Source organism: Eschrichtius robustus, unplaced genomic scaffold (genome assembly GCF_028021215.1).
Source record: "Eschrichtius robustus isolate mEscRob2 unplaced genomic scaffold, mEscRob2.pri scaffold_598, whole genome shotgun sequence".
Classification (NCBI taxonomy): domain Eukaryota; kingdom Metazoa; phylum Chordata; class Mammalia; order Artiodactyla; family Eschrichtiidae; genus Eschrichtius; species Eschrichtius robustus.
In genome coordinates, this window is record NW_027175472.1 from 91,699 (window position 1) to 115,743 (window position 24,045).

Consider the following 24,045-nt stretch of genomic DNA (forward strand, 5'->3'; position numbering starts at 1 on the left):
ACACTGTACAGACAGGACTAGAGCAGACAGGTACTGCAAACAAGGAAGTAATCTCTCTCTTCTTCTATGGCAATAAACTAAGAGTACCCATGCCTGACAGCAATTCATCAGCAATGTCCCAAAATTCAGATTCCCAAGAGAAAGAACAAACGAATAGGAGAGAAGAGATGCTACGTATATCCTCAGCCCATAGCTTTATCTGTTTTCAGTCTACAAACCAGTTTCTTACAGTCCCCTGGGAACAGGAACATGAAACTGCAGGAGGATAATGGCTGCTTTAACATCTCTCTCTAAGCTCATCAACGATGTGCTAATAGTTCATACATTTAAGCCAGACACTTGTAACTCATTTTCAGTGGTGCAATTGTCTAATAAATTGTTTGAAACTTTAAAAAATCTTCAGTGTTCCATAGAAATGGAAGCCTTTTCACAATAATTGAAACCAGTAATGCAAAACAAATGTATTTCCTTGATAAATTTAGTTTTAAGTAAGCTTTAATTTATATGTTAAATTTTTAAATTTAGTTCAAGTTTTGGCAGAGACATGTTTATTTTAATTGTTGGCCTTCAAAACTCTAGCTTAGGAATAAGCATCTGCCTCTTTTCAATTTTCCGCATAAACTGGGTAAATTTCTTCAAGTTGCAAATGAGGGGTGAACATACACTGTATTGCTTCTGGAAAGGTTACAAAATTGCAGCACTTTTTGTGAATCCTTTATGAGAGATCTTACAGCATTACCCTTAAATCTTCACTAGGGTTCTTATAATGTACTTATATTTAAGCTGTTTTCAAAGAACATAATACATTAGCATCTAGACCTTGTGCCCAAATATCGCTCTTTGGGGCACTTGTCGAATACTCTAATAAATTTTGAACTCCTCTCACTGCTTTATAGAGATTCACAAAACACATGGATCCTTTCTCTAAGATGAAAAACCTCCCAGAGGATAAGCACAAACCCAGCCTCAGCCCACCTATATTGGAGACCCTGTAACCAATCTGACAAATAATAACATACAGTGCGTATTTCTCCAGCTATAGCCTTTGGAGGAAATCAATAAAACTTTCAGAAAATTAAAGTTAGAGCTCTTGAAACACTGTAGGAGGTAACATTCATCCTTTGCAAATACCTTAAGAAAACTGACTTCTGAGAGAATCCAATCCCTATTATAAAATATTCTTCCTTCACCAGTAATGGCAACACTGGTAAAGGCACTGCTAAGCATGGTTGCACCCATCTGAACCAAGCAGGCATAGAATCTAGGTAACAACGCCCACTGGCTATTAATATGATGGAAACTATCTGTGAATTGGGACTCAGTTGATATTAACATGTAAAACCCCTGAAAATCTACAAGAGCATTTTCTTCTGGGGTGTTTTATTTCGTCGGTTTCTTTTTCAGTCTACCTTTTAAGGTATTACCCAATCGCCATGTTACGTATGGTGTCTAGCCATGGTACTGATGTTCATGATTCCATGAAATGGCATCTTTGCTTTACAAAGTATCAGGGTTATAACAGAGAGAGTGGTGAAGGACTAAGAAACATACTTTAATAGAGCCAGTTAACTTGCTGGACACTAACATCCAGTCAGGAGCCTCAAGTAACATCTCTGCCCAAAAGTTTCAATTGCTAAATAGCAAGGGAATAATACCAAGGCCCAATCACAGAGTAGCAAATACCAGAGGCCTGGGAAAATCCCAAGAGAATAGCTTCAATGGCAGTGATTCTCAAATGTTCAAGGTACACAAGAATCACCTGGTGAATGTGTAAAAACAGTTTCTGAGGCCGATCCTCTGAGATTTTAATTCAGCAGGTCAGGCGAGGTCCATGAATTTATAGTTCTAACACGGCTGGCGGAACCAGAGCTGCTGCTCTGAGGAACACACTTTGAGAACCACTGCCCCACCACTATTAAATCAGAGTCAGCAGTCTTGTAAAATGCAAGGTGATTTGCATGTTCATTAAAGTTTGAGAATCACTGCTTTAGGAGATGAGGCAACAGGTTTGTTTGGTTTTTTCCTTCCTCCTGTGATATCAGGATAGGGAGATGGTGAAAAGAGAGGTTTTCAAAAGAAAGTAAGTGCTTAAATCACACTCTTTGTCATGAAACAAACCTATCTGGCCACCTTGCTCACCTTCCTCAATGAAGCATCACTCACTCCTTCCTTTATCCACCTCTCCATCCTCACTGTACCTTACCTAGGGCTCACGAGGAGACAGAGGTCCCATATGAACTTCAGATCGGCATGTTATAGATTTCCCGGGAAAATCCAGAATTCATATAATTGTTTTTCTAGTCAATAAAAATTACACTGGCATTAAACAAAGAATCAAGTTTGAATTACATACGTTTAGAAAACTTTTCATGTAAATAACTTCACAAGAAATTCACAGAAAAATATTTTTTTAGACTGATTGGCAACAGGGCCACGACAAGAGCAAGAAATGTCAACAGAGTGGCCTCCTGTGGTCACCCATGTCTCAGAGATGGAGGAAGGAAAGATAGCCTCTTGACTGATTTGCACTGTATGTAATTTTACATTACATGTAATTACGTGGACTAAACCAAGTGTAACACAGAAGACTAAACATGCTATCGTTCCATGTGATGAGCCTCTACAAAGAGGAAAAAACAGAAGATGTGAAAAAAAAACCACTTTTTTTCTACTTTAATTTTGTACCTATATGAGATGATGAATGGTCACTAAACTTACTGTGATAATCATTTCATGATGTATGCAAGTCAAAGCACTACGCTATATACCTTAAACTTTTACAGTGCTGTATGTCAATTATATCTCAGTAAAACCGGAAGGAAAAAAAAAAGTGGAAGATGTGAATATATCAAGCCTTGGCAATGGGAAAGGCCTAAGTCCACGTGACTCATCACACCTCCTTCTTGCTGATTCATGCTATTGTAGATTCAGCAGCTCCAGCAGCGAAACAGCTTATCTGTTAATAAGCTACAGAAAGAAGAGCCCCAAGTCCCATCACGCACTGCAGAAATGTGATTTGAACTGGCAAACATCTCCCAATCCACCACAACAACCCCTTGCCTCGCTTACCTGAAACTTTCACACATACCACATCTCCCCAATTATTTCCATAATCAGTGAGCCTATTGCTGATCTAAAACCTGACACATACATGAGTAGATTCCAGGTCTGTTAAGTACCAGGAGCAAAGGAGGACACAGAAAAACACCGCATTTAGTCTCATTTTCTCTGAGAAATTCAGTGCACTGCAAGACAGCACTGGACTGAGAACACGGAACCAAGGTTCTAACACCAGTTTTTCTACCAGATACCTTGAAGCAAGTCACTTGGCCTCTTTCATTTCATTTCTTTCGAAATTAGACTACATTATCATTCAGATACTTCCATATCTAGGAGTCTGTGATTATGCTGAGTATCCATGCTATTAGAAAGCCAAAGAAACAGCTACTCAGAAGCACATGGAAAATAACCATCTTGGATGAGACTTAAGAGCTGCAGTGGCACTAGCTCCACACAAGGCATCCTAATCCCAGGTCAGAACTCGGTACTGCAGGCTGCCCAGAAACTGGGGCATATAATAAGGTTTATTCATATGAGCATCCTTCCTAACTTATTCAACCAGAAGTCTTTCATGAATACCACCCAGATGCTGAAATTAGGATCGCCATCCTTAGGTATCAGGGATTAAAGTATGATCCAAAGAGTTCAAGTTGCCTCCAAAATGTCTACAACTGCATGGAAGTTGAAGGCCTCACTCACCTCGTTCCCGCCACATCCTGCAAATCCTTTTCTTAGAAGGAAATCACAAACTCCCTTTCTTGAAGACAGATGGGTAATTCATGTACAACCATCTGTGAGACTGCCTGCATGGGGCCTCCTTGTTTGAAGACTACAGAGATTTTAAATTAAAAGAACCATCTATGTCAACTCTGTCTAGATGATGTGTTCAAAGGGAAGACTCAAAGCAGCAAACTAGAGGGAACTTTTCGTTTACTTATTTCTAAAAAGCCAAATAAACCCTCTAGGAATGGTTATCTGTCATTTCCTTTCTCAGCACCCACTGTTCCTTCTTCTGGCTGCAGTCACAATTTTTATTTGCAAACCATGACTACCGCCCTCAGTGGACCCATGTCTTCTGTCCCAGGCTTCCTTTTCCTCTAAGAATTTTATGATCTGCATGAATCACTTTGCATAGATAACTAAAATTGATCATTAAAATCTGAAATTAAAAAACAAAAAAAGAGCATGCAACACCCTGTTCTTATTTTGCTTCAAGGATACTCCTACTGAGCTCATGGAGCTGAAAGCTGCAAAAACTTGAAGGATCCTCCTCTCAGGTTGAAAGACTAGGACATGAAGTACCCAAGTATGCCACACAGAGTTCAAGAAAAGGAATACAGCCAGATCTTCCATCTAAGTACCAGGAAGAAATCGGAGGTAGGGAAAAGAATTGGGGTAGCTCAGCAGTAGCCTTTTTCTTAACGTCAGAAGCCTGATTTTTATTCCGAAACAAGACTATAAAACAGCATTTCCCAGACATTGTCGCATGCAGGTGTAATCATGTGACTGTGTCTGGGCCAATGACCTGCAAGAACAAGTGTTATGCTGGCTTCCAGAAGGCTCTGGCAAAAGTCCAACTTAATGAAATGAAAATGTCTGATTAGACCTTGACTTGTCCTGACAACTCTGGTCACAGGGAAAGCAGTCTTATTGACTCATCATGTCATTTCGCTCAACTATTGATGCAAGGAGTATCATGAGGAAGAAAGAACTGCTTGCAAATGTACAAAGTAAGCAACAAATACCCCTGTCAACAGTATTAAATTATTTATCAATCACACACTACAGGTTATATCACAGTAGTTACAATGATGGAGGCCACTGGGTCCTCACCAACAAAAAGACTGGCTCTTCCACTTTTAGGACAGTTATTTAGAGCAGGGGTCCCCAACCCCCCAGGAACCTGGCCGCACAGCAAGAGGTGAGTGGCGGGGAGCCAGCGAAGCTTCATCTGCCGCTTCCCATCACTCACATTACCAGCTGAACCATACCCCCAATCCCCCGTCCGTGGAAAAACTGTCTTCCACGAAACTGGTCCCTGGTGCCAAAAAGGTTAGGGACCGCTGATCTAGAGGACTACAGGGCACTCAGCGTTTATCAGGAGTCTGTGCTTTCACAGAATCTACTCTTCAGTAAGTCTACAAATCTTTTATCCTTGGCCCTAAAAGCCAAAATCAGGGTTGTACTTTATTATAATCAAGGTGTTTAGGAATTTCTGGTGAAAATAAAAGTTTACACTCAAAAGTGAATAAATGTTCCTGAATCTACCTTTCATCTTTGGTTAATACGTTTCTTGCTAAACAAGCCAAATTCATAAAGGAAAAGACAGGTTACCTCATAACACTTTCTTTTCAACTAAAGCAGTAAAGACCCACACTAACGCTGCATTTTTTTACTTCCAAATTCTATACATCAGGCTTCTCACAGAAACTTTCACTTCAGCCAGTGGAATACCTTGCAGGAGGCAGGCACTCAAGAAATATTTGTTAAGGTGACTTGAACATAGTAACACATTAGGTGAACATTATAGGAAGTTAGCCTAAGGGCTCTTCACTGAGAAGAAAACAGTTTTTTACCATGTTCTTTATTGCCAAGTGAAAGGATATACATATATAGCCTTCTTCGCTCAAAATGTACCCTCTCCACATCACTGACATCCTGTAAATGGCCATAAATCACAACTGGTCCTTGTCATGAGAAAAAACTGTGTGTGTCAACTTGAGTTTGTCTGCCTTAAAAGACAGGTGCAAGGGTAAAATCAAACATATTTAAGTGCTTGGGAAAGCAACACTGCTCTACAGAAGCAAGGGAATATTAGGGGCAGGAATTACAAACATATACACCTTTTATAGCAATAGACTCCAGACAGGAAATCAGGATGAGACTGGTCTATCCTGGCATTCATTTCATAGAGTTTAGTTTCGTCTGATGAATATTTAAACCCAAAGCACTGCAGTGGTAGTGCCAATATATGTCATATTTTCAGTTGCATCTCCTTTCTGGACTAGGAGCGCCCCTAACTATTCATAAGCCTTAAAATCCTAATTATTGGGTAGACCAGCGGCAGACTGGAGTGACACGAAATTAAGGTTGACTTTTAAGAAAATAGGCACACGTCTTGTACTGCTCTATTAGATACACTTTGGCATTTTGCAGAGCCCAAATGAATTACAGAAGAGACACAGGTACTGTTAATACATCACATGCCTTCTAAAAATTCTGGAAGACGTGGGGAGTCCCACATCATTTCTTTGGGACTAGAGACGTTGCCAAGGACTGAAATTGATGATGCATAGAAGGAGAACCCTCCAAAACTAACTCCTCTGCTTTGCTGACCCAAAGGAAGCCAAAGGAAAGAGACTCTCTCACTCCAAGTAACTCCCTAAACTAACAATGTTTAGAAAAAACAAGTATTTTCAAGATGGTTCAGAGTTGGAGGATAGCAGGCAGAGAGTAGAAACTGACTTGGATTTGATTATGGGGTCACGAGAAAGGATCAGAAATGTTCATTTTTAGTTATTACTGAAGTTTTTATAAAATCCCAAGACATTCACTAGAACTTTACTAATTAAGACACGTAACCCACACACAACTAGACTACAAGTACTTATAATACATGTTTTTGTTTTTTGTTTTTTGAGAAAGAAATCTCAACTACCAAAGGTTCACCAGCTGCAGGACTTCAAAGGCAGCAATAGGAGCAATGGTCTCCAATGACTCAATTTGGAAAGAAAAATCTCTCACACAACCCACGCATTAGACAAGATGACATATACATCTACTTCAGGACACCTTACATTTTGGATGAATAGCCTTGAATTTACTTCACAGCCAATAGCTTGCCAGAGAAAACTTAGAGTTGGATCCTATTACTTAATACACTAAATCCACAGCTCAAAGTCCATCTCACTGGATAATTGAATATAACTAGCGATGGGAATTAAAACTGAGGATGCTAGCAGCCCTGATTTCACTGTTATTATTTGTACTGTGTGAAATGATTTTCGTATTGGCAAGTATGGGATCTCTGAAACTGTGCACTCTTCCTATCTACCATGGTACATACGATTATTTGCCCATGCACGCTCTGAGGGGCAATGCGGTACAATGAAAGGAGCCCTGAGCTTGAGTCAAAACCAGTTCTAGTGCCAGCTCTGCCACTATCTGGCTGAAGACCTTGGACCACACTTTAGGTCTAAGTTTACTCATTAATTTATTTAATAACCATGATTTGATCACAGACCTAAAAGAACACAACATTGCTCAGCTGTAAAAGGGGGGAAACTAGACCTAGTTTATAGAACTGGTGTTAGACTTAAATGAGATAATGGGTGTACTTTGCATCCAAGACACATTGGTGCTAGTCTTCTTCTACCGCAACTATCAGGCACTGTGTTCAGTCTAAAACACCATTGCAGGGAGCACACTGGAAGCCCTCATCTCGTTTGTCATCACTGGGTAAAGCCTCTTGCCTCTTAGTCGGTAAAATCCATGAAGGCCAGGATTTTCTTCTTTCTAATACACAGACGCATCCTCTGAACCTGCATGTGCCTCAGCATCTAGTAAGCACTTAATAAATAATTGTTGAATGAATAAATTCTCTTTTACTCCTTAAAATAACTCTGGATCAACTAATATTTTTACCATTTTACAGTGAGGAGGCTGAATAATGAGATAAACTGTCTATACAATCAGGTGATAAGGCCCTTCCAATTCCACAATGCTATCTATAGTTGTTATATTTTCCAATAGTTCATCATTATATCATTCTTCCTAAATAATTGCTACTTACTCACATTTATTTATTGGTTATTGCTTAAATAATAGCAAGAGTCTCAAACTATAAAATCTACTCCTATCTTTAAAGAAAATAAAATATTTGAACCATAAAAAAAATCATTTGTTTATAAGAAAACTTTATTCTCACATCTACACACGAACTATCTAATGAGGTTATTCTTTTTTTTTTTTTTCTTTTTTTTTTTAATGAGGTTATTCTTTTTTTTTTTTTTTTTTTTTTTTTTTTTTTAAACATCTTTATTGAAGTATAATTGCCTTACAATGGTGTGTTAGCTTCTGCTTTATAACAAAGTGAATCAGTTATACATATACAATATGTTCCCATTTCTCTTCCCTCTTGCATCTCCCTCCCTCCCACCCTCCCCATCCCACCCCTCTAGGTGGTCAAAAAGCACCGAGCTGATCTCCGTGTGCTATGCGCCTGCTTCCCACTAGTTATCTATTTTACATTTGGTAGTGTATATATGTCCATGACACTCTCTTACCCTGTCACATCTCACCCCACCCCCTCCCCATATCCTCAAGTCCATTCTCTAGTAGGTCTGTGTCTTTATTCCCGTCTTGCCACTAGGTTCTTCATGGCCTTTTTTTTTTTTTTTTTTTTCCTTAGATTCCGTATATATGTGTTAGCATACTGTATTTGTTTTTCTCTTTCTGACTTACTTCACTCTGTATGACAGACTCTAACTCCATCCACCTCATTACAAATACCTCCATTTCATTTCTTAATGAGGTTATTCTTAAGAAACTCTTCCGGGCTTCCCTGGTGGCGCAGTGGTTGAGAATCTGCCTGCTAATGCAGGGGACGCGGGTTCGAGCCCTGGTCTGGGAAGATCCCACATGCCATGGAGCAACTGGGCCTGTGAGCCACAATTACCGAGCCTGCGCGTCTGGAGCCTGTTCGTCTGGAGCCTGTTCTCCGCAACAAGAGAGGCCGCGATAGTGTAAGGCCCGCGCACCGCGATGAGGAGTGGCCCCCGCTTGCCGCAACTAGAGAAAGCCCTCGCACAGAAACGAAGACCCAACACAGCCATAAATAAATAAATAAATAAATAAATAAATAAATAAATAAATAAATAAATAACTGATTGAAGGACTTAAAAAAAAAAAAGAAACTCTTCCAAGTAGTTTTCCCAACCTAAACTTCCATATACTTTTCCCCAAATAAGAAGCGAAATAAACAATCAGTCAAGAGTGATATTAAAAACATGGGGGCAATCCTGTCCCTAAAACATTTCTTCACCAAAATTTGGATTCTTTCACTTTAAGAGCAGCAAGATCATCTTTTTTACTATCTTTCAGAAGATAACTGTAGCTTCCCTAGTCTGGGGCCCTAAATGAGAAAGACCTCGGTTAGATGCAGCCAATGTCACAGGGTCTCCTGGCTCTGAATCAGTATTTTCACACACTCCCAATCATAAATGCCCCAGAGACCTCCTATCCCCAAAACTGACACTGCTGTATCTCAAGTTCAGGTTTACAGAATGATGGCCTCCTCCAAGGCCTTCCTTAGAAAACGTATTCCCAAATTTGCCATCTCACCTCATGCTTCCTTCTCCAAAAGCAGCCTACTCTTTACCACTCATAAGTCTTCTCCTCTAAAGGGCTCAACGTACATTGGGGCACTCAGCAGATATTACACTCTACTCCATCAAAAGGATCTCATAAATTTGTTTTAATTTAGTAATTAACATTCCTCTAGACTCGCAGAAGTGTTGAGGGCAAAGTCATAACGCTTTTAATGGCAAAATCAAACTGTAAGCCCAGGTCAGACTTCACATCTAATGCTGTTGCTGGCAGACCCAGTGATTTTGAGACCGAGCAAGATGATTTTATCATTAAGGCATCACCACTGCTGTGCAGGGAATTTCTCTTTCATTACACCTCAGCTCCCTCCCACCTCAAAACGCTGCGTAGAGTTCTAACGTACTCTGAAACCACAGTAACTTATGACAGAGCAGCCATTATGATGACCTGTAAGTCATCAAGATACATATCAACCACTGGCTATGTTATTAATACTTGAAGTATCAAATTTGCTAAGGAAGCAAAAAGGAGCTTCGTTCTTCCTCAAGGGGAATCAGAAACCAGTATGTTCAAGAGAGGATTTCCATAGGAAAACCGCCCCTGCCTCAGACAGCACCTACCATCAACATGTTTATGGGCAAACACAGTATCAGAAAAACATGCTGTGAGTCTTAGAAACAGCATATGCCTCATTTCATACGGGCTGCTATGGTGCTAGGCATTGTTTTTTGGTTTTGTTTTTTTTACTGCATTTCAGAGAAATAACCGTAAAATGAAGGTCTATAACCAGCATATAACACAATAAACAACAGCATCAACTTCTGCACCCTTTTTGTGAATGGTTTCCCTATGCTTTAATTGAAAATGTAAGTTTTAATATGCTTTGTGTTTTCTCTCAAAATAGTTTGGGACCAATTCTATTCTAAGACTTCTGTATTTACCATCTCCATCCAAGGTCCAAAGATTACAGAATTTACAAATGAAGGACACCCCCTACACACACACACACACACACACACACACACACACGTCAGTCATAGAGGAGCTATGACAACAAAATTCCTGAATGACAGAAAGAAACACAGAGGACAGTGGCTTGAAACAGCAATGGTGGTCACCACAAGCTTTGTCCTAGAGTTCAGCTCAGGTCTTTCTGAAAGCCTGGACCAAAAATTCACAAAAACAAGAAGCAGTAACACAGTTCACATAACTTTCCTGAGCTTAAATGTATAATAGATCCGGGTAACTGTCCAATCTAGGTTGTATCTTCAGGGAATCTCAAACTCTCATAAAAAACCAAGGTTTCTGGCTCAAGGAAAGGCTTAAAGTTAGAGATGAGCATTGTTAAATCACTGGTTCCTATTCACATTTCAACCCTTGAAATAACGCTTCACTACTTGTCTCAGTCACCAGCGACTCTAGTCTGTCTTGAGAAAGCTCACACGCCTCCCTGGACTCAGCCATCTCCTTCTCACCGACAGGTCAGGTCCAATACAACCAAAGCTTAATTCACTTTAAAAGATATGTGAACTATTATTCAAGGACAGTAGCTGTCTGTTTACAGAAGCTTCATCCACATCAAGGCAGCTGAGTTTGTGAGCTTGATTTTTGTATTCTTCTTTCATTCTGTCAAAATTCAAGCTTACAGATATTTCTGCTTTCAGTCTATTCTTTAATAAATGTCCCGCTCAGTGTAAGACAGGACTCAGAGTTTCAATGACATAACTGTATATTTTCCCAAGAAAATTGTTTATGTACCTTTCCATAAATGTTTTAACTTTTTCACCTAGAATATAAAATCCTTGAAGAAAATGTCTGTCTTCTATAGTTTAGCAAGATACATGCTCAACACAATTTCCAAATCACCTTTAGTACCAATTTTAACCATGAAGAACACTGAAAATTCTACTGTAAATTATCAAATATATGGTAGCAAATATATAAATGAAATTCTTCTGTCATTTAGTACAAAGAAGAGAGATACAAATATAGGATAATTTCTCAAATGAGTTTCAACTACTTAATGTGCTACTTTAAAGCATATTCACAAACAACAGAAATAATCAATCTGAAGAACTGGATTCATCTCTATACACAGGGGACATTTTTATACAGTTTCTCGAAGAATTAGCCACACACAAGCACAATAGGTACCATAAAGATTAAAAGAAAGTAACTGCATTAAAAATACTTGTTTATTAAAAGGAACGGTTCCTATTTTATATGTATACACATCTATTTTTATAGAAAAGAACACATCTATTTTTATTCTAATTTCCATGACTCACTCCCCACCCATTCACCGATGAGATAGATAACAGTTGATCCTATTTTTCACCTTTTAATTTATTCTACCTGGAGAAATAAAATTCATCACTGTCCCATGTTATTTTCCCTCCCCTTTGGACATTTATCCACTAAATAAACATCTACTACCCACTGCTGTTAAGCAGTGTGCTGGGTCCTGGGGCTCCATCCCAGTCTCCTCCGCTGGTTTCCCCTATTTGCCCCAATTTCTAAGCGCTGAAGTGTCCCAGGACTCAGCCCTGTCTCATCCTCAAGTCAGTCTACACATGCTCACTTGGTGGTCTCAGCTAGTCTCCTGGTCTAATTAGCATCTATCCTATGCTGACCACCCCCATATTTATATATACTGCAGACCTCTTTCCTGGGCTCCAGTTTCACATATGGACTCACCAACTCATCCTCTGCCAATAGATGTTTTACAGATCTCGAACGTTTAACAGGCCCAACTAACTCCAGATCTTCTCCACCAAACCTCCTTTCAAAGGATGAACTTGATGACAACTTCGTCCTTCTAGTTAGTTAGGCTGAAATCCTTGAAATCATCCTGACACCTCTTTCTGTCATACCCCACAGCCAAGCTATCAACAAACCTCTCTTGGAAGGCTGGCCAAGGAGACACTTTGACGTAAGCTTCTGCCCAATCCTGACGCCTCTGCCTCCCTCCCACTATGTTGTTCCCAAGGGCACATGCTTACAAGTATTCTACACACTAAACCCTATCTGAGTCTACTTCCCAAATGATCCAAATGCTTCAAGTCTTCACTACAAACATCCATTACAATATTGTGCATACAACAGCTTATCCCTACTAGAAATAAAACAAAGGATGATTTTAGCTGATCTATGTGTAGAATCTTATAGTTATAGATTCAGAGATTAAGGATATTTCTTGTCTTCTTTACAAGGACACTGAATGCCTCATGCTGCCTTACTACTCTTTTTGTTTATCCTCCATGCAGCAATGAAAGGCTTTAAATAAATCTTATCCATTCAAGTCCAACTGGTACTTTTTCTTTCTCTTCCCTGAGGAGCATCTTTTTTCTACACTACCACTTCTCTATTACTTCAGTTATTCACTGCATTTAGTTGTTTATCTTATTTTTTTCAGAAGTATTCCTTCATAACAAGGAGGTGCTAAAAACCTCATTTCACAAGTAGGTATGAAAAAGAAATATCTGGAACACCTTTCCTAAAAAGAAATCCAAAGGTAGCTAATTTAGTACATAAGCCTTTAGGAAAGCATTAGAAGAAAGTAAGACAAAGTCAAATATTAACAATTTACTGAACATAAATTCTCATTACACAAAATAGTATCTCTCCTTATAACTTCAAAATATTAATAGGGCAACACAGCGAAATATCAAGGGTCAGATGCAGCTAGACTACAAAATGTTATGTTTTTATTTTAGAAGTATGATTTTTATTATTGCTGAAACGAGAATTTTAGAAAAAAAACTACCATCAGTTTCTTAACATGTAATTTATTTGTAAAAGTCAACCAAAACAATCTGAATTCAATCATCAGCTCAGGAAGCAGATTCCATGACATTTTTTTCCCCTAAATGCTAAATGACACAGGCAGCGATAAAATATGCAGAGAAAGAACCATGTCACAGAAGATGTGACAATTTTGATAAATGATGATAAACTGTGATGTAGAACAGCCGTTTGTAAGCTGCTGTTTTCAAAAACATGTATTTTAATGATGATTTTTGCCAAATATCATTTTAGAGAGATAGTCTGTAATAAAACCATTGACAAACAAAATTGGTACCTTATTATAAATTAGAACAGAAATGTATTTAAGTTTTCAGCAAACTTGTAATTTTGCTTTAAATGAGAATGCATTTTAGATCCAGTCAGTTCCTTACAATGTTAAACACAGTCATCATCTGACCCAGAAATCCCACTCCGAGGTATAAAACAGAAATTAAAACATACTTTCACACAAACCCTTGAACATGAATGTTCATACATGCAACATTATTCATAAAAGACAAGAAGTGCAAACAACCCAAATGTCCATCAAGTGACATATAATATCAATAGAACAGAATATTATTCAGCAATAAGAAGGAATAAAGTACTGATACATGCTACAATACGGATGAACCTTGAAAATATTATATTAAGGAAGCCAGTCACAGGAGGCTACATATCATTATGTTTATATGAAATATAAATTCTATTGATATGAAATGCCCAGAATAGGCAAATCCATAGAAATAAGATGTAGATAAGTGGTTGCCTAGGGTTGAGAGTGTAGAGGGAATGGAGAATAATTGCTAATGGATATAGGGTTGCTTTCTGGGGTAATGAAATGTTCTAGAATTGTGCACCGTGATGGCTGCACAACTCTCTGGCTATACACAACCTCTGAATTGTACACTTTAAGTGGGTGAACTGTATGTGAACTACATCTCAGAAAAGCTATTTAAAATGCCAGTTAAAAAGGCCAGTCATGGGCGTTCCTGGTGGCGCAGTGGTATAGAATCCACTTGCCAATGCAGGGGACACGGGTTCGAGCCCTGGTCCAGGAAGATCTCACATGCTGCGGAGCAACTAAGCCCACGAGCCACAACTACTGAGCCCAAGTGCCACAACTACTGAAGCCCGCGCGCCTAGAGCCCACGCACCGCAATGAAGAGTAGTCCCCGCTCGCCGCAACTAGAGAAAGCCCACGCACAGCAACAAAGACCCAACGCAGCCAAAAATAAATAAATAAATAAATTTACTTTTTAACAAAAGGGCCGGTCATGTTGTAGGTGTTTATAACTTGTATAGACTTTTCAAAGTCTAAATCCCTAATTATCAAAATATGTTTCTTACTGTCCACAAACCTCATTTCATTTCCTTACATAAAACCACCTGCCTATTCCACTATAAATACTACACGTAGTGAAAGAAAGTGCTTCTAAAATTAAATCATGTTTTCAAAACAGATTTCTCCTTAATATATTTAATTTTAATGATTCGCATGTGCATTATCCACACTTTCCATTAACTATGGTTAAATTTTCAATCTCAGATAAGTATCCCCCAATACAAAAGCACAGTAACAGGCCATTCCTCTCCCAACACAAGCTGTGTGGACTAAACTTTTAACGTATTAGCTTGAATTTTAAAAAGCAAAATTAAGGAGGCAGATCTGTAAGAAAAGCAAGCATATGAAGTCTCAGAATTTTAGAATGGAAAATATTTTCAAGATTGATCCTCTTCAGGACTACCGAAACTTTAGTATCTAAGAACTAACCCCAGGAATTTTGTGATATTCTCATATCACCTTACTTTTTAAATTTTTATTGGAGTATAGTTGATTTACAATGCTGTGTTACTTTCTGCTATACATACCTTACTATTTTGCCTTATTATTTATATTTACATTAAGTTGATTCCTTTCCTTTTTTTTTTTTTTTTTAAACTTAGCAATGTATGACACAACATCAGTGACCTTAGGGGTTTGGTAAGCTATCTGTACTAGTCTAACAAACATTACAATAAATAAAATTTTAAATGGTGATGTGTCTATCACTTAAAAACATCTTGCACATGATCAGTACTACATCTACCACACTTTGGGAAACACTGATCTAGTTTTAGCTTCTAATTTTATGGGTGAGAAAGTTGAACTTCCTGGTGACTCTCAAAAGTCTGTGCACATCAGAACCTCCTGGAGGGTTTGTGTTAAAATAGAGAGTGCCGGGCTCTTCCCCAAGAGCGTAGGTCTGGGGTAAGGTCTGAGAATTTACGTTTCTAACAAATATCTAAGTGGTACTAATGCTGCTGGCCCAGGGACCGCCCTTCAAAAACCACTGACCAAAACCTACTAACCCCAAATTAGTCAGACCAGAATTTAAACTAGAACCCAATCTTCTCTTAGATGCTCTTATAATTATATGCTCTATCAAACATGTTTAATGTTGCTGAATTTTATTCACCTTTCACTTAATTTTACTCTTTTCAATAAAGGTGATTATTAAATGCTAAAGATCAGGTTTATACATTTTTAAGACTTCAGAGTTGTTATAAAATAGTGATTAATAAAAATTTAAGGAAAAGAACATTACAATCACCTTTGAGGACCCTGAATCCCTTTTCTTGGTCACATACCCTCCGTTAGTCCTTTGAGATAAACATTATCTTCAAGTTTGTGTCTTATCATCCACTTGCTTTTCTTGTTAGTTTTCTCATAGCTGTATCTCTAAATAACATATTGTTTAGGGTGTATGTTCTGAGCTTTATACTATATCTTTTTATGCTATTTGCTTTTTTATTCAATATGATGTTTTTGAGATGTAGCCCTCGGTTTTTATCAGTAATTCATTGCTTTCATGGCGGGACACTATTTCATCTACAAGAAAACAGCACTAAAATTGTTGACTTTTTTTTTCATTTTGAAAAAATCAGAGGTAAAAAAGAAGTTGCAAAAATAGTACACAGAAGTCCTATGTATGCTTCATCCAGTTTCCTCCAATGGTTACATCTTACCTAACTATATTACAGTATCAAAACCAGCAAACTGGTTTTGGGACAATGCTTGTGTATAGTTTCATGCCATTTTATTATACATGCAACTCTCAATTTTTAAGTTCTTTTTTTTTTTCCCGCGGGCCGCCCAGGCCGCGAGACCAAGGGCCGCGGGGGCCGGGCCGGCGCGCCGCCCCCGCCCCGCCTCAGGCCGCCCGCGCTTGGGCCGCCGCCCGGCGACGCGAGGCCAGTCCCACCCCGCCCCCACCCCCGCCGCCGGCCCGGGGGCCGCTCACCTTCCGCGTTGCCCCAGACCACCATGCCCGGGCACAGCCGCCTCCTCCGGCCTCGCTGGCCCCGCCGCCGCCACACGGTGCCCTCGCCTGGGGCGGGGAGAAGGGCCGGGGAAGGAGTCGCACCGCCGCGCCGCGGTCCACGCTCGCCCCACACTCGCAGCGGCCACCCTGAGCGCGCCCAATGGCTGCTCTGTCCCTCCCCCTCCGACGGGCGCGCGCGCCGCGGCTCCGCCCCACCCCTCCCCCTGCGGGGGCCGGCGCGCTCCCAGGCTCCTCCCCGCCCTTCCCCACCCGCGGCGGTTCCGGCCCCGGCTCGCACTCCGCCCCGCGCTGCGCAAGTGCCCGCCTCGCGCCTAGCCTCGGGCGACCCTGAACCACCGGCGCGGCGCCCCTCCCAGGCCCGCCCGCGGAGGTCAGCCCCTCCGCTGCACGTGACCGTCTCGCTCGCGGGGGCGGAGAGGAGCGCGGCGCCGGCCCGCCTTCCGCATCCCGAGACCTGCGCGCCTCCCGCTGGGGTTGATGCGCTGTTCTCCTCTCTGCGAGTCCCCGCCCCGCGCTGCACTCCCCAGTCCGGGAGGACACTAGTTCAGGGACTGACCATGCTTAATCAAGATCATTCTAGTGATATTAATGAATATCTGAGTTACTTCCTTTATTCCCCCCCCACCCCCCGCCAATTAAAGACAATGCTCCTACCTATTAGAAAAATGAAAATCCAAACACTGACAGCCCCAAATACTTGCAAGAATGTGAAGTAATAGGAACGCTCGTTCATTGCTGGTGGGAATGCAAAATAGTACAGCCATTCTGGAAGAGAGTTTGGCAGTGTCTTACAAAACTAAACATACTCTTACTATACGATCCAGCAATCGGACTCCTTGGTATTTACACAAAGGAGTTGAAAAATTATGTCCACATAAAAAACCTGGACACAGATGTTTCATAGCAGCTTTATTCATAATTGCCAAAACTTGGAAGCCACCAAGATGCCCTTCGGTAGATGAATGGGTAAACAAACTGGTGCATCCAGATAATGGAATATTATTCAGCACTAAAAAGAAATAAGCCATCAACCCATGAAAAGATATGCAAGAACTTTAAATGCTTATTACTAAGTGAAAGAAGCCAATCTGAAAGGCTACATACTCTTTGATTCCAACTAAGTGATACCATAATGGTGGATAATGTCATTAGTCAAAACCCATAGAACATACAACACCAAGCGTGAATCCTAATGTAAACTATGGACTTTGGGTGCTAATGAAGTGTAAATGTAGATTCATCAGTTGTAACAAATATACTTCTCTGCTGAGTAGTTGATAATGGTGGAGGCTATACATATGTGGGAACAGGGGGTACATGGGAAATCCCTGTACCTTTCACTCAATGGTGTTGTGAACATAAAACTGCTCTAAAAAAATAAAGTCTACAAACTTTAAGCTATAAGATGAATAAGTTCTGAGGTTCTAATGTATAGCATGGTGACTAGTTGATAACACTGCAATGTATAACTATAATTTGCTAAGAGAACTTAAAAGTTGACCCCCAAAACATACACATATATATTTATATATTCCTCTTTACCATAAATGTACGGCTGTGCTCCTGGCTTCTCTAATCTCTTCCAATCATCTATTTTTATTTCTGCTCAGTACCATGCTGTCTTCTTAATTGGTAGAGTTTTATAATAGCGAGTCTTAATATCTAGTAGGTCAAAAATCCCCAATTCACTCTTCCATTTGCTGTTAAGAATCAGCTCGCATGTTCTATGTGGGGGAGGGAGGTGAAGGAAATTCATTTTAGTTTCCTAAAATCTCTAAAACAATTTGGGGAGAATCACATCTTCTGTAGATTGAAATTTTCTATTGAAATAAGATTTATTTCTCCATTCCTTTAGTTTTTCTTAGGTGTCTTTGTTCTATAATTTTCTCCATATAGTTGTTGCCTATTCTTGCTAGAGTTATTCCTAGGTACTTTATAATTGTGATAATATTATAAGTGGTATCTCATTGCCTTTTCTAAATAGTTGTAGCAGAGTACAGAAATGCAATTGATTTTGTATATTGATTTTGTTTGCAGTATACTTGCTAACCACTTTTATTCATTCGAATACCTCATCTGTGGATTCTTTTGGTTTTTCTACAGGGACAAGATATCCTCAATGACTAGTGATAGCAGTTTCTTCTTCTCCAATGCTAAGAATTCTTCTTTTTCTTCCTGTGTAAGACTTCCTATATAATGCTGCAAAGAAGGATTATCTTATCTTGTTGGTGAAAGGTGTCTTATCTTGTTCCCAATATTAAAAAAGAATGTTTTCAATGTTTCACCATTAAATATCACATCTGCTGAATATTTATACCTTCTAATGATAGTCTGTTCATTTTGTATCATGAATAGATACTGAATGTTATGGAATGCATTTTCTACATCTCCTGAGATTAAATTTTTTTTAGATCAAGAATTCAGTGGGGGACAGATGGATTGAGAGTTTGGGGTTAGCAGACGCAAACTATTACATATAGGATGGATAAACAACAAGGTCCTACTATACAGCACAGGGAACTAAATTCAATATCCTGTGATAAACCATAATGGAAAAGTATGAGAAAGAATGCATATATACGGAACTGAGTCTCTTTGCTGTACAGCAGAAATTAACATTGTAAATCAACTGTACTTCAATAAAAAACTTACTCTGCATCCATAATGTGTCACACTGTTCTAGACAGTAGAGGTAAAGCAGTGACCAAACAGATGAAAACACTTGCCCTCAGGGAGTTCACCTTGTATTAAAGGAGAACAAACACAATGAATAAATAAAATGCATAGTTTGTTACATATTGATCAACACAAAAGACAAAAATGAAGTAGAGAGGGGAACAGGTAGTGTGGGGAAGGAGGTCTGCAACTTCAAATGCAGTGGTAGGAATGGGTGTCATTGACAAAATGACATCTGGCAAGAGCCTGCAAGCAGAAACAAGAGCATAGCTTGTATGCAGTAAGCACTGCAAGGCAATATGAAGTTCTGTTACAAATTCTGTGAAGGAAAAGTGAATTTCTGAGTAGGTTCACTGGAAAAGATAAATGTTAACATACTATTTTAGTTGCTAATTCCCTATCACAAGCAATGAAGCTTAAAAATCTTACATCAACTATTAAGTAAATTAAAAAAACCGCTGAAACCATTATAACCACCAGTAGTACCAAAGTAGCATTCTTATTAAAAGTATGAAAATAACCATTTCAATATAGAATACAGAAAGATAACAAAAATCACTCTGTTGTTCAAAGTAAATTATTATAAAATTTCAACTTGGGTCACAGAAGCCTATCAAAAAAATAAGTATGGGAAAAGCATAAATGGAAAAAAGACATATTCACAGGTACAAGACCTAAAACTCATTGTAAGTACTCCCCATAAGTTATCTGACCCAATCCAGGGCTAACACTCTAAAGAAACATGAAAACAAACAGACAATCACTCAGAGACCAGATGACAGAAAGAGGAAAGGAATCGTTTCAAAGATGTGTTACAGAAAGTTCAAGTACAAAATTTTCAAATTAATATTGAGAATGCAAAAGGAAAAAAGACCCAGCAAGTCTAACTAGCAATGAAATAAATAAGCAAAGACAAAAAGAGAAGTACATCTAAACACACAAAGACTGACCAAAAGAGAATAAGGAAACTCCTAAACCAAAAGGTCACAGAGGTGTCCTATCCAACATTAGCTCATGGGATGATGATAGGTGTTTATGCGGGGGGGGGGAATAGGTCAAAGTTAATCTATTAGATTCTTTATGCAGTACATCTCAGAATCTTTCAAAATGCCACTGTGAATTATGAATCACTAACCTACTTTGGGGGTAGGGTATGGGGGGCACAGAGTAAGTACGCATGAGAATGTAGTCTTTCCCATGCCAGCTCACCACGGAACCCTTTATTTTGGCCAAAAACAAAAGTCTGTGAGAAAAATGTTGTCCTAAAGGATGGTAAGACAGATGAAATTCATAAATCGCTTTGTAGAGTTAAAGGAATGCTAAAAAAAAAATTTAAGGACTTTCCGGTTGTTGTTTTTTTCTTTTAGTATTGGTAGAAAGCCAGCCAAGAATCAGTTGGACTTACAAACATGAGTACATGGATGAATAAAAGATAGAAAAGAGAATAAATCAAAATTCTGATATATTTTACTGAAGAGGATATTTGGATACAAATGTTGTTATGAAGCAGTCCAACTATGCTAAAGTAAAGAAAGAAAAATGCAAGGGTTGTACTCGTCCTAACTGACAAAAGTGAAATAAATCACCAGGATGGAATGGTATCCAACCAGAGTTCTGGATGCTCTTGAGGACGACTATGAATTTGTAGGCAAAGTTAGATAGAATCATCCAAATAGCCCCAAATTTGGCTCCTACAAAGGCTCTGGAGAAGACCCAATAAAATAAGATTCATTGTGGATTTGTTGGAAGTATAGGGTAGGTTGATGGAATTTTTAATTAAGAATAGACTCAGACACTGAAGTAAAAATAACCTAATGGAAGAAACACCGTAAAGTGATAGAATCTATAGATATCTGTATTAATTCTATATCTATAGGTAGATTCTGTATCTATAAAGAGAAATAGATATAAAACACCTGAAATTTTTTGAAGTGGTAAATAAACTGAGGCAGGAAATAATGTTTATTTAGACTTTCGACACATCTTAGACAACATTCTTCAACAAAGGCTTAAAATATTAAATCACTATCAAAAGAAATATTCTGCCCCAGATAGGAAAGTGGCTTGGTGGCAGAAAACAAAAGGAAGAAATAAGCAAAATTTCAAATACAGTTTATCTCGGGATATTAGTGAAAACTAGTCTCATTTGTATAATATTGAAAAATGGAGCACACGGCAAATGTTCAGGTTTAGAAATGAGCAGTGAAATGCCAAGCGCCAGAGATAACCGATGGAGAGTTATTTATTTATTTAGTACAGTCCTGGCAATGACAAGGGTCATAGCCAGTATGATCCACGACATTCAAGGAAGCTCTCCACGTGCCAAACACCACCTGAGTCACTGTATGTGCATCACTTTGTTTAGTCTTCACAACTTCCTACAGAAGTAATTGCCATTTTATTCCATGAGTTTACAAGCTAGACAGTAAAGGCTCAGAGAGGAAAGTAACTTCCCCAAAGATCACTAAGGTAAGTAGGTGGCAGTAATAGTAGCTACTAAGTGATAGAGCTAAAATTTGAAACCTGGCAACTGACCCCAGAATCCTCACCTACTTTGGGGGTAGGGTATGGGGGGCACAGAGTAAGGATGCATAAGAATGTAGTCTTTCCCATGCCAGCTGACCACGGAACCCTTTATTTTGGCCAAAAACAAAGCACTGCGAGAAAAATGCTGTCCTAAAGGGTGGTAAGTCAGATGAAATTCATAAATCACTTTGAAAGGTTAAAGGAATGCTAAAAAAAAAAAAAAAAAAAAATTAACTACTGCACCAATGGTTCTCAAACTTGAGCATGCATCAGAATCACCTGGAAGGTGTGTCAAAGACAGACTGCTGGGCCCCATCCCCTCGAGTTTCTGACTAAGCAGATTTTGTGGGTTCCGAATTTCTATTTCTAACAAACTGATGTTTCTGCTCAAGGGCCCACACTTGGAGAAATATGGTCCTAAGCCACAGGTGGTGAAACAAAGAAAGCAAGAGATCACGATAAGAATGGTCTCGGGAAAAGGAGAAAACCTAGGTGAAGAAAGCTGGCGTGGAATTAAGGAAAGGAGGGATGAATCATCCAGTAAATGGGGTCAAGCTAAAATCACATGGAAATTTTCCTGGGCCTTTTGCTCCCTGGGTGGGCAAAGAGTCTTCCTGGGACCTCAAACAGCCTAAAACTATTCAACCCAGCTTCGGGCACAGTATAAATTTAATGGCAAAAGGACGTCCCCACGTTCAGGATCTCTGTACTCTGGCTACCACCACAAACCTTACCCACTGACAATGCCTAGAACTCCTTTAACAGGAAACAAAACGTTTTACTTTGTAGCAAGAAATAGAAGCTTGAGAAGGAAATAAGTCCTAAAAAGTGAATATATATCGCTGTCTACAGATCTCATTCAAAATGTAAATGACTGCTTATAGATTAACCATAGGTCTAATATAACATGGCATGTCTAATATTCTTAAAATTACAAAAATTCAGTGTTATTACTTTGGAGAGGAAGCATGATGCTACATGAAAGGCATCAAATTTGGTGTTAGAAATCCTATATTTGGGGATAAATGACTTCTGACAAGTCTTTTTTTGTTTCTTTGTTTATATTTTATTTTTGGCTGCGTTGGGTCATCGTTGCTGCACGTGGGCTTTCTCTAGTTGCGGCGGGCGGGGGCTACTCCTCGTTGCGGTGCACGGGCTTCTCATTGCAGTGGCTTCTCTTGTTGCAGAGCACAGGCTCTAGGCACGTGGGCTCAGTAGTTGTGGCTCGCGGGCTCTAGAGCGCAGGCTCAGTAGTTGTGGCGCATGGGCTCAGTGGCTCCGCGGCATGTGGGATCTTCCCGGACCAGGGCTCGAACCCGTGTCTCCTGCATTGGCAGGCGATTCCTAACCACTATACCACCAGGGAAGTCCAGACATTTTCTTCATACGTAAAAAAGGAGCAGTAGGGACTTCCCTGGTGGCACAGTGGTTAGGAATCGCCTGCCAATGCAGGAGACACGGGTTCGAGCCCTGGTCCGGGAAGATCCCACATGCCGCGGAGCCACTGAGCCCATGCGCCACAACTACTGAGCCTGTGTGCCACAACCACGGAAGCCCGCGCGCCTAGAGCCCGTGCTCCGCAACAAGAGAAGCCAGCGCAATGAGAAGCCCGCGCACCACAAGAAGAGTAGCCCCCAGCCGCCTCAACTAGAGAAAGCCCACGCGCAGCAACGACCCAACGCAGCCAAAAATAAATAAATATAAAATTAATTTATTTTTTTAAAAAAAGGAGCAGTAATTCCCCACAGAGATGTGAGGATCAAAAGGGATCATATTTGTGAAAGCATTTGGTCAATTATAACTCACTTTTTCAATTATAAGGTGTTAGTTAGGACTACTTCGGGGAGTAACACGTTTTATACAAGCTGTTACTAGATGTGCACTGTATTCAAGTTCAGGGTGCATATTAACGTCCAGTGTCATTTATACACAAGAGATGCCTTCTAGGCTCAAGAGACAAAAGTTACAAGTGATAATCAGGCATTCATGACGCTGGGATTTGATAACGTTTCTCCCAGTCTAAACGCAGTGGGAAAAATCCAGAACTGAAAGTGGACACAAACTACTTAGTATTTTAGGAAAGCAGGAGAGACACAACAGGATTGGGGAGAAGTATCAAGTCTATCAGAAGCTCTCAGGGACGCCTGGTGTCTACCTACAGAGGCTGCAAACAGCATACTCTTAGGACAAAACCCTAAGGCAGTGGGTGGTTTTTTGTTTGGTTTTTTGTTGCCTGAGAGTGAGCTACTGTCCCGCTATCTCACTCTAAAACCTATAAAAAGAGAAGGGCTGTGTTCCTCCAGCTGTGGCACCTCAGGGTAGGGTCCTCTACCTAAGGCTCTGA

General features: G+C 39.7%; 1 long non-coding RNA gene across 7 annotated transcripts in view; it reads right to left on the reverse strand.

Moving 5' to 3' along the window:
* The window catches only part of LOC137757989 (uncharacterized), a 52,405-nt gene extending 35,727 nt beyond the window's left edge, over nt 1-16,678 (reverse strand). For 4 of the 7 annotated variants that reach the window (XR_011072664.1, XR_011072661.1, XR_011072665.1 and 1 more), the window contains exon 1: nt 16,458-16,678. This is a non-coding gene — a long non-coding RNA (uncharacterized lncRNA). The remainder of the gene's footprint in view (nt 1-16,457) is intronic. The other 3 variants (XR_011072663.1, XR_011072666.1, XR_011072660.1) reach the window with 3 other exon arrangements.
* Nucleotides 16,679-24,045: the final 7,367 nt, after the last annotated feature.